Here is an 11,821-nt window from a genome sequence, read left to right as displayed (position 1 = left end):
TGTATTACCAAACATATGCTTCCACTCTATCCACCAATGGTGGCTATCTTAGAGCAAGAGCACCCGAAGCTTTTAAGATTCATGGACCCCACATTGTAAGTAAATAGAATCAGCACAGATGTCTCTAATGGGTTTGGGATCCAGGGTACCAGAGAAGATGTGAACATTATTTAAGGGACATGTGGACTCTCGAAGTATGGAAAGAATGAGTCTGGGAACAGTTTTGACTGGCTCACTTAGTAAGTGTGTTTTAACCTCTCCTTACATAAGATGGGATAGCAATTCTCCTCCCAATGCCTTGCTAGAGTAGATAAGGCATATGATCAGATTATATAAAGGAAAGTATTTGGGAAGTTAAATTGCATGGAAATGCAAGTACATTCCTGTTCAGAGGACTTCCCCCGTGGCTCTGTGATGACTACCACTATTAGTGACTCCTTGGATGAGTCATTTATCCTCTCCTGTTCTCGGAGGTATAATTGGGATATCTTCCAGCCCTTACCATTCTCTCTTTACATGACTCTGAATTTCTTTCATCTTCTTATATTTTGGAAAAACTCCGTCCTCCAATCCCTTACTGCATTTCCTGCCTGTCATCGTTCTAACGGCTTTGGAATCTCAGTGCCTCCTAAACAGCGTACAGATAGAAACCCTTCATCATTTCCCCCTGACAATGACCATGGCAGGCAGAAAAAGGTTGAGGCATGTAGTTTGAAAAGATAAAAGGCCCTTACCAATGAAAGATTATCATGTAGAAGCCAGGGATCCAAGAATAAATCACCAAGAACCACAAAGGGCCATTTTTAATGATTACCATAATATCACAAATTTTGGGCATGATTGCAGGATAAAACTCTAAATTGGATGCAACTACTCCCCAAGATATTTGCCATACTGAATTAATCTGTGTATGTACAATAGTCACCTGCCGGGATTTTCCCCACTCTAAAAGGGTGTAATTAATGGAAAACTATTAGAAATAGTGTGAGATCTGGGGGCACCTAGCTGGCTAAGTCAGTAGAGCATAAGACTCTTGGTCTCAAGGTTGTGAGTTTCAGTCCCATGTTGGACACAGAGATTCAAATAAATAAATAAATAAATAAATAAAGGGTTGAAAATCTTTTAAATTTTTAAAAATTAATAAAAACTTTGTAAAATGTTCTTAAATAATCATCATTACCACTGACTGGTCAACAGTTTCAGTGTATATAAAGATTACCCAATAGACAACTGAACATGTGCCATATTCTTCACAATTAAACTTTAACATTAATTAGTATTCTTTTGGTACAACCAACAAAATAAAGACAAAGGAAATATTTCCTTTAAAATTCCAAAAAGTTAGTCCAGTCTTCCATTTCACATTTTTTGCTAATCTAAAGGTTTAATCACACTAATACAGTATAACAATTTTGAAATATTACAATAAACTTGCTTTAGGTTTGCCATGTTAAATAATTTCTCAAGTGCATTGTTTCCATCTGCTTTATAGTACGCAAATTGAAGATAACACTAGAGGGGAAGTTAAATCTAGAATTCTCGGTTCAAGGGCTCTGCCAAAGAGATCAACATATCACTATCACTTTGGGTGAATCTGTACTAGATCAATAATTTATTCCTAAGTCACTGATACTATTTGTCAGTTCTTTTGCCTTGTTATTTTCAAGGAATAAAAAGTAAGTTTATTCTAAACTGTAATATAAAAGTGAATTGCAGTCTTTTAGGAGAAATTCTCAAACACACAAAAAAATAAAAATAAAAAGATAGCAAACAATCTGTCCTCTTGGGTGATACTATCCAAGATAAGTCAGCCTGTTATCATCATCACTTTCTTGATTTCACCTTCTAATCTCATTGTCTACTGCCAGATCCTATTTCTCAAGGTTTCTGTGCCTACCAAACACCGACATTGCCCTCCAAACATCCTTAACTCAAGCATAAAATAATAATAGCACAAAACACACTATTTGCTCATTAAATACCTACCATGTGCCAGGTACTGTGTTAGGAACAGGGAAAATAATAGGACATGGCCTCTGCCTTGGAGAACTTCATGGGATACGAGGGAGACAGATGGAGTTTACAAAAATGATTATCCTAATGCAATAGAGATTGCAATTGAGGTATGGACAGGATACTATGAAAGTACAGGGGATGGAGTATCTATGTTGATGGAAAGGCTGGGAAAATAGCAAAAGATAATTAATTTTCAGGGGCACCTGTGTGGCTCAGTCAGTTAAGCATCAGGTCATAATCTCAGGGTCCTGGTATCAAGCCCTGCATCAGCTTTCACTGAGTAAGGGATCTGCTTGTCCTTCTCTCTCTGCCCCTACGTGCTCTCATTCTCTCTCTCTCAAATAAATATTTTTTTAAAAAGTTAATATTCAGGGGAAGTAAAAGAATTTTCCAGATAAAAGGAATTGCAGATCAATCACGGTCTGAGAAAACATATTTTTTGGAAATCACAATTGGTTTCAAAGGCTAGAAGAGTAACAGTGAAGCAGAAGGTAGGGCTGGTAAGGCAAAGGCATGATTTGGAGTGTCTTAAATATCTTGTTAAAATTTTTAGATTTTATCCAAAACTTAATGAAGGGTCATTGGAGGATTTTAAGTAGGAGAATGACAAAAATACAGGATGGATTATGTGAAGACAAGACTAGAAGTTATTCAATCAAGCTATTTCAATACAACTCAGTAAATATTGTTAAAGGAATTAAGGGAGGTAGTGAGGGAGGGAAAAGGAGAGAAGGAAAGAAGAAAGGAGGAAAAGAAGGAAACTGGGGGTAGAAAATGGAAGGAGGGGGACAATTTCCAAGATATTTAGTAGATAAACTCAATAGAAATTGATAGCCAATGAGACAGAAAGGAGGAAAAGGGAGGAGTCTAGTATGACTGCTGGGTTTCTGGCTTGGGACCCTGAGGGGCAGAGGTGTGATTTACTGGTATCAAAACAAAGTAAGATGAACAATTTCAAGGGAAGGAAAGAGATTATTGACTCAGCTTTGACCATGCTGTGTATGAAGTACTTGGGAGTTTATCCCATGGAAATACAGATCTGAAACTCAAGAGAGAAGTCTTTACTAGAAGCACATTTTAGTTATCATTGGATGTTTGGAAGGTGAGACCAAAGAAGTTCTCTCTAAATGGCTCTGAGACTCTAAAGTGTAAGGGAATGCCACAGAAGAAATAAATAAATATTCTTACAATACCAACACCTGGAAGGCAGGAAAGTAGAGGGAGACAAGCCATCTCTGGAGCCCCCAGAGACATGGAAACAAGAGAGTTTCAGGAAGTAAATAAAGATAAAAATGAGTTTCCTCATCTGGAAAGTGGGTTCTCAGATAATGCTTGGAAAGTGTTCATCACCAAGTCAGCATGTAGTGAGTACTGAATAAATATTGCAGGATGATTAGGTTTGGGCAGGACATATTCAAGGCAGTAAGACTGAGGCAGGGTGGAGGATAATTTTGCTCCCTTTTCCCCCTCTTAGTAGAAAGAACACAGGAGGCGGGCACCTATGTGGCTCAGTCAGTGAAGCCTCTGCCTTCAACTCAGGTCATGACCCCAGTGTCCTAGGATCAAGTCCCACATCGGGCTCCCTACTCATTAGGGAGTCTGCTTCTCCCTCTTCACTTCCACTCTCCTCTTGATCTCTCTCTCTCTCTCTCAAATAAATAGATAAAATTGAAGGAAGGAAAGGAAGGAAGGAAGGAAGGAAGGAAGGAAGGAAGGGAGGAAGGAAGGGAAAAGGAAGGAAGAAACAGAAGTGTAAGTGATTGGCTCAGTGGGTTAAGCGGCCAACTCTTGATTTTGGCTCAGGTCAGGATCTCAGGATTGTCAGATGGAGGTCTGTCTTGGGCTCTGTGCTTGAGATTCTCTCCTGCTCCCTCTCTCTGCCCCTCCCTCCCCTTTCTCTCCATCTTTCTCAAATAAATAAATAAAAGTAAAAAAAAAAAAAGAACACAGGACAGATGAGTCATTGCTATTCACAGAAATGAACTCATATTTACAAATAACACACTAATTAAGAAAAATAATCTTGTAACTATAAATATTCCTTTGTAACAAATTTTTAAAGCCATTCCAAAGTAATTAAAAGGATCATGATGACACTTGTAAACAGCAGGGACTTAAATGGAGTTAGTAGGGGAAGTAATGTATAAAGCTATTCCACAGAGTTCCATTTCCATCATTACTTTTAAAACAGTGAATTTATTTTACACAATGAATATTACATAAAAGGAAAAAGCTTAAATAGCAGTAAAAAGCAATGTAATCATTGGTCTGTAATTTGCAGACATAGTTTTCCTGTCACCATTGTAAATATTTTCAGTCTCCTTTTGAACTCTGTGGAAGTGTGCTATAGTAACTCCAAATTGTCCTGACAGGTGCACACCAATGTAGTAACAAAAATATGTTCATATATTAGTAAAACCACAACCATTGTTCTTATTTAAAGCTTACTGAAGGGAGCTGAGAAATGGTATTAATGGTTTCTTTCTTCCCCATGACAGAAACCCAGGATGGATAGGCTCAGAATAAAAATATTGTAAAAGATGATGGAGTGGCCTCATTCATGAAAAACTAAAGAAAGTACTCACAGTAATGCTTTATATATATAATTTCCATAGTTTTCATGTGTTAGAAAATTTTTAAATGCTTAAATATAGGGACGCCTGGGTGGCTCAGTTGGTTAAGCAGCTGCCTTCGGCTCAGGTCATGATCCCAGCGTCCTGGGATCAAGTCCCACATCGGGTTCCTTGCTCGGCAGGGAGCCTGCTTCTCCCTCTGCCTCTGCCTGCCATTCTGTCTGCCTGTGCTCACTCTCTCCCCTCTCTCTCTCTGATAAATAAATAAAATCTTTAAAAAATAAATAAATAAATAAATGAAATTTAAAATGCTTAAAAATACAAATCTAATTTTTAAAATTGAATTTAATGGACATACACTAACCTTACCAAATTGCTGTAAAGTTTTTAAATGCTTCCTCTCAATTTCTGTACTTATCTCCCTCACACTTGGCCCAAGTTCACAAACTACACTTTGAGTAACATTGCTCTAGAGGACTATTTCTCTTGAAATATTCATGAGAATGAGAGGCGGAGTTTTTAGTAATTTACTACATAATCATATTTTATGATTTACTCATACCAAACTCTTTAGAAAGATGACGTATAAACCAGAATGCAAGTTCCTTAGCTATGGGATAATTCCTTCTAGGATTAGAATATGTGGGAATCCAAATTAGCAAAAGCTTGTTGAGGGGCACCTGGCTGGCTTGGCTGGAAGAGCACGTGATTCTTAACCTTGAGGTCATGTGTTTGAGCCTGACTTTGGTTGTAAGAGATTACAAAAAATAAATAAATAAATAAATAAAAATAAAAGTGTGTTGACCAAAGAAGCAGGGTATAAGAAATAACCAAAGAAGACAAAGAGAAAAAAAAGAAAGAGAAGAAAGGAAGGAAAGGAGAGTGGGGGGAGGGATGGATGGCAGGAGGGAGGGAGGGAGGAAATAACCTTAAAGGGAGGTTTCAAGGCAAAGAGAGCAGCTTGGCAGAGAGGTGGAGGCAGGGACTCTTGCATTCAAGCCACTGAGATTTGAATCCCAACTGCATCCTGTAATACTGGTGTGACCTGAAACTCTCTGAAGCTTCATGTCCTAATTTTTATAATGGAGACACTATCAATGTGGAGAGATTTATAAGAGGATTAATATAGTGCTTAATGCAACACTCAGGGCATAGTAAGCATTCAATAAATGTCAGTTGATGTTATTAATGCCATTCTATAATAATATATATCTCTACAACAACCAGCATACTCGTGGTGTACAGATTGGGTGCTTCTTCCCGAGACAAAGCTGGATAAACACTGCCTTAAATCCTTAGACTTTATTCTTCTGTGTACCTAGTCATCATCTTCCTTCTGTTCTCACAATCCTCTTCTGGACAGATACAAAAAAAATTGATTCTGTTTCAATTTACACATTCCAGTATGACTTCCCTTAGATCATACTCAAGTCACCTTGACTCAAGTTTTAGATATTTCTGGGATCTGGGATGGAGGGAGCAGAGTCTTGTTCTCCCTCTCCCTCTGCCCCTCCTCCCCTCAATCCTCTGCTCCGCTCGCTCCCTCTCTCTCTCACCTACAAAATAAATAAATAAAAATCTTTAAAAAAAAAAAAGAAAGAATCTTGGATATGATTAAATTCCTTTAAACATCCATTTGATCTCTCCCCACATTATAAGAGTGGCATTTTGGGAAAGAAATTAGAAAATAGAGAAAAGAAAAGAAAAAAAAATTGTTCATTCCCATCTCTCAGAGACACCTGCATAGCATTTAAATGTCAGTTACAACATGGTTAACATTTTGGTTTATCTTTTTTCTATTTTTAGCTTGTAGTTTTACATAGCTGTAATTATACAAATTATATAACTTGCATTGTTTCTTTTCACTTAACATCACAAAGTAAGCATTTTCTCCATGTTAAAGTCCTTAATATCTGAAGAATATGCCATTATGTAGCTATCTCAAGTGCTGTTACCTACTATGCGTTGGTTCTTTAAAGAATTTCTCAGAATCTGATTTTTCTAACAAGTTCAAGAAAAAATGCAAATGTGTATCTAACACAGCTTGGAAAGCAATAAGGGCACAATAAATTTTAGCTTTTATTTATTTTTGAGAGAGAGAGGGAGAGAGAGAGAGAAGGGGGAGGGACAGAGAGAAAGACTCTTAAGCAGGCCCCATGCTGCAGAGCCATCTCATGACCCGAGATCATGACCTGAGCCAAAATCAAGTCAGACTTAACCAGTTGAGCCACCCAGGAACCCCATGTTTTTCTTCCCATTATAGATATCTATCAGGAGTTTGATTGTTCTCTGAAAACTTAAATATGCAATTTTTAGGAGTTTCTACTCTACTATGTTCCTTAAAATATTCAGAAATAGTGCCATTCTCCACCCATGCTTTGAGTACCTTTATTTCTTTCAGGCTTCTAGTGTGTTCTTCACACAGTGCTCATGAAAATGTTCATGTGAATTATGGAACTTTATGTCAGTATGCCACCACCATTCAGCATCATACTGTAAAATAGGCTTACAATAATGGCCTTATATCTTTGTTGGACATTAACAAAAATTTCTGGAAGCCATGGGGCATGTTGTGATTCAAGTCTTCTCAATTCTATTTTTGTATCTCTGATCTAGCCACATTTGCCCATTTCCACCGCCCTCTGATAGTCAACACCATCATTGTCCCCATTTATCAAGATAGGAAACAAGTCTTTGACCCCATCACACTAATTCCATTCTAGGACTCCCTCCTGTCCATACTTCACAGAATAGCAGAAACTACGTTCTTAAAAACATATATTTCCGGGGCGCCTGGGTGGCTCAGTGGGTTAAAGCCTCTGCCTTCGGCTCAGGTCATGATCCTGGGGTCCTGGGATCAAGCCCCGCATCTGGCTCTCTGCTTGGCGGGGAGCCTGCTTCCTCCTCTCTCTCTCTGCCCTCTGCCTACTTGTGATCTCTGTCTGTAAAATAAATAAATAAAATCTTTAAAAAAAAAAAACATATATTTCCTTTTTGTTTTTTTAAGATTTTATTTATTTATTTATTTGACAGAGAGAGAGAGATCACAAGTAGCCAGAGAGGCAGGCAGAGGGGGAGAGGGAAGCTGGCATCCCGCTGACCAGAGAGCCTGATGCAGGGCTCGATCCCAGGACCCTGAGATCATGACCCGAGCCGAAAGCAGAGGCTTAACCCACTGAGCCACTCAGGTGCTCTCATATATTTCCTTTTATACAGCTCTTGCTCATCATTCTTAAGATAAAAACTAAATTCTTAATAAGCCCTACAAGGACCTGCATGATCTAGTCCCTGCCAGATCTCCCAGCTTTCTTCTCTTATTTTGCTGCATTTCCTCGGGTCTTTCATCTCTTTGACCACCACCAAACACTTCTTACTTCGGTATTTGTTTTATCATTTCCTCCACCAAAATATCTATCTCCTCTTCTCCCTCTTTCCGTGATTCATTCTCGTCATTTAGTTCTGGGTCTCCTGGGAGATACCACCCCGACTTCCCTGCCTAAAGTCAGTCACCCCACCAGCTCTTCGGATTACCTCCTTCACAGCACATATTACAACTTATAATTATATTCTTTGCTTACTCATTGTTATTTTCTCTTTCCTTGTCTGTGTATCAGTTCTATCGGAGGCAAAAACAATGTTTACGTTGTTCTTCATAAGACAGCAGAGTGCCTGGTTTAAGCTGGGCATTTAATGAATAAAATAAGTGTTGAGGAGAGAGGGGAAGATCAATAGCCAAAACTGTGGGAGTAGGTGAAAACCCCAGGGAGCGGGCAGAACGGGGCCAACAAGAGGCCCTAGGGCAAAACTCTAGTGAACACCATCGTTAAAGGAGACTGCCCAGAAAATTTAGGAAGACTGGAAATGGGATGCCCCCAAAAGGATTCTAGGTGAGAAACTAACCTATCCAAGCAAATATTTGTTGAGTATCTACTATGCCTATTAATATGTCTGTGAATTCAAGGGCCATATAATGACAACTGCCCTTAACTAGACAAAATCTTGAAATGCTTCTATACTCATTCTCCTCTTTAACTGAAGTGTAGTTGACACACAGTGTTTTATTAGTTTCAGGTGTACAACATAGTGATTCTACAACTCTATACATTATGCTATGCTCACAAGTGTAGCTACCATCTGTCACCAAACAACGCTATTACAATACCACTGACTATACTATTCATGCTTTACCATCTGTCCCCGTGACTTATTCATTTAGTAACTGGAAGTCTGTACCCCCCAATCCCCTGTACCCATTACATTGGCCCACCACCCTCCACCTACTCCCCTCTGGCAACCACTGGTCTATTCTTTGTATTTATGGGTCTGCCTCTGCTTTTGTTTGTTCATTTGTTTTATAGATTCCACATATAAGTGAAATCATATGGTATTCATTTTTCTAGGACTTATTTTACTTTTTTCACTTACTCAGTATCTTCCAATGAAAAATGCACTAAGATAGCAATGTTTGTCCAACATGCCCAGTTTTTTTAAAAAATTGTGTTAGAGTAGAGGAAAAAAGTATGACTACTTAAGCTTTTAGTTAAATAAATGTTATGTTTGCCGGAAACTGTTCAAGAACATTTCTCCTTATGTAAGACTTACCCCAGTAATGCTGCTTAGGTCACTGTCTGGATTATCTGCAGCCTAAATGCCAACTCTGTAAATTAAACCTGTCAAGTGACAGCTTTGCCATAGCATGCATAACCAACCTTTAAAATTTATTTATACTCCATTCCCTTTCTCTGGCCAGATTAAATTCTCCTTTCCTAAGCAATATTTTACTTACTCCAGACTGTGGCATAATTCAATATGTTCTAAACAATTACATGGAAACTGATTTCCAATTCCCAAATCACTTTCATCAGACTTTAGAACAGCAAAAGAAATTTTTCGAAGCTCACCAAAAATAAGAATTTTCTTAAATTCCCCCTGGTAACAGTATGTGAATCAGTCATAAAATGGCATGCTATGATAATGTTATGAAGTATTATAGGTTCATAGTAAGTCCTTTATGCAGTGTCCCAAGGAAACAGTTCAACATGCAAATGGAAATATTCTTTTGACTAATCTGTCTATCACACTGTAATGTGCAGGCTGAACCACCACAGAAGTAAATACTACATTAAGTGGCAGGATTTCTAAGGTGAAAATACATTTTCCATTTGAAGACTTCCCTAAGCAATTTCCAGGCTTATATTTAAATGGACTAAAATTAGTCATGAAAAGTAAAGAGACAGAAAATGGGCATTCTAGAGATCAACTGGAGAGAATTATCTTTTCTAACGGTAAAGTTGTTTGAAAATTGCCTTAATTTTACTGAGAAAACACTACTTTTAGTGATTGGGTTTGATGACTTAATAAAGTTTTGATTTCTGATCTAGCATGATTCATTTATCTAAAGATATCTACATGCTTAACACCCACTTGGGTCAGTAATTGGCAGTTCCTACGTCAGACGTAATCAAACACAACAGCCCAAGTATACCTATTGGTGTATGGACTTTGTCCTTGAAAGCCTGTTGTAACAAGCTTAATTGTTAGAGATCTCTGTGTTTAAAATTCCCACAGAAATGATGATGTAGCACTAGCATTTGGTTTCATTATTCATCAAACTTATTACGAAGACTAGATATCTCCATCACAAGAAAAAATAATTGTAACTATGTATGGGGGCGGACGTTAGCTAGACTTATTATGCAAATATCTCACAATATATACAAATATTGAATTATTAGCTTGAACACCTGAAATATGATGTATGTCATTTATATCTCAATAAAATAAGTACACAGAAATATATAGATACAAAAAAAGACTTCATAAAACTTTAATGTCTTAAGGGCTGAAAACTTTTTAACATACAGCATTAGTTTTAAGCATTTTTGCTGACAGTTGTATGTTCACAGAAATGTGAATGAGCTCTACATTTTTAAACATTTTTTACAACCACACAAAAAGATTAATTTTAGATATGAAATAAAATAGGCTATTCTGTAACAGCAAAAGGAAAATAAACTTTTAAAATATTGATAGGGGCTGTGTTTGTGCCCCTGAATTTTCAGGGAACTCTTAATATTGCGCTCTGTACTGGTATTCAGACACCCACTGGGGTATTTGCCTCTACTAAGTATAGCTGGCATATTATTATACCTTGCAGTTTACTGTTTGTTTCTGGGTTAGTATTGTCACATTCAATCTTTCTATCATTGCAATGGTAATATACATACTACATTAAGTCTTCTTTTAATCAGACTTCCTCATAGCCCCAAATCATCATTCTGTAGTCTCAGTCAATGTGAGGAGATTGAAAGGGATAAAATCCTACATTCTTTTCATATGACTGCTATAACTGGAATCATTCCATGTTTACTAGATCGTCCACCATTGTAAGGATTTCTCTGTTCATGCTTATCAGAATTTACGATTTGTTGTCTTCTGCAGTGTTTCATCTTCCATAAGGATCTTCCTCATAATTGTCTTTATAGTCATATTTATCACCCAACTTTTAGATTTTGCATTTTGAATATGCTGATAAAAGGTCTTGTTCACCATGATGAGCTCAAGGACATGTTTTGCTGAGAAAAGTAACTTCTAGCTGGGCATCTTATTCAGTAGGAGAAGAAGTCTTCCATGTCAGGGCTTTTTCTGGAGCTTAGAGTAAGCATTGGCTTTTGGGATTGGGTTTCCTTACCTCTGGATGTCCGGACCACTATTTGCAAGCATGTTGGCTCAGGCTGGAGACCTTCTGCAAATAAGTGTGCTGATGTTCCAAATGCAGATCTGTGGAGGTTAGGTCTTCAGACCACAGGAGTCTTCTGACCCACATTGGGATTGACTACTGTTCTCTAAGAATCAATACCTTTAAACTACTGGGCTCAGTAGACCAGACACCCTCAGTACTGCAGTGAACCACCATGGCACAGGTTACATACAAACATGGCAGCTGCCAGAGTGACAAGCCAAGGGCTACTCTGAGAGAATTGTCCAGCTGGTCAGCAAGACCATATTTATATCTTGTTTAAAGTGCATCCTTCCTCAATACCAAAACCTTTCTCTGGTTTTCCATCCTTGAACTATGTCCTTTTCAAAGTATAAGAAAGTGGTACCTCATCTGAGAGGCTAAGACCTCTGGAAGCTGATTAATGCACTTGCAAGTTTGAGCCCAGCTTTTAGAGCTTGATGAGCATAGCTGACTGGATATTTCATGTCAGCACTACTTGTGGTAATTACAA

This window comes from Mustela putorius, unplaced genomic scaffold (assembly GCF_011764305.1).
Source record: "Mustela putorius furo isolate JIRA1106 unplaced genomic scaffold, ASM1176430v1.1 tig00003969_pilon_pilon_pilon, whole genome shotgun sequence".
Taxonomy (NCBI): Eukaryota; Metazoa; Chordata; class Mammalia; order Carnivora; family Mustelidae; genus Mustela; species Mustela putorius.
Note: the sequence above shows the minus strand (reverse complement) of the source record.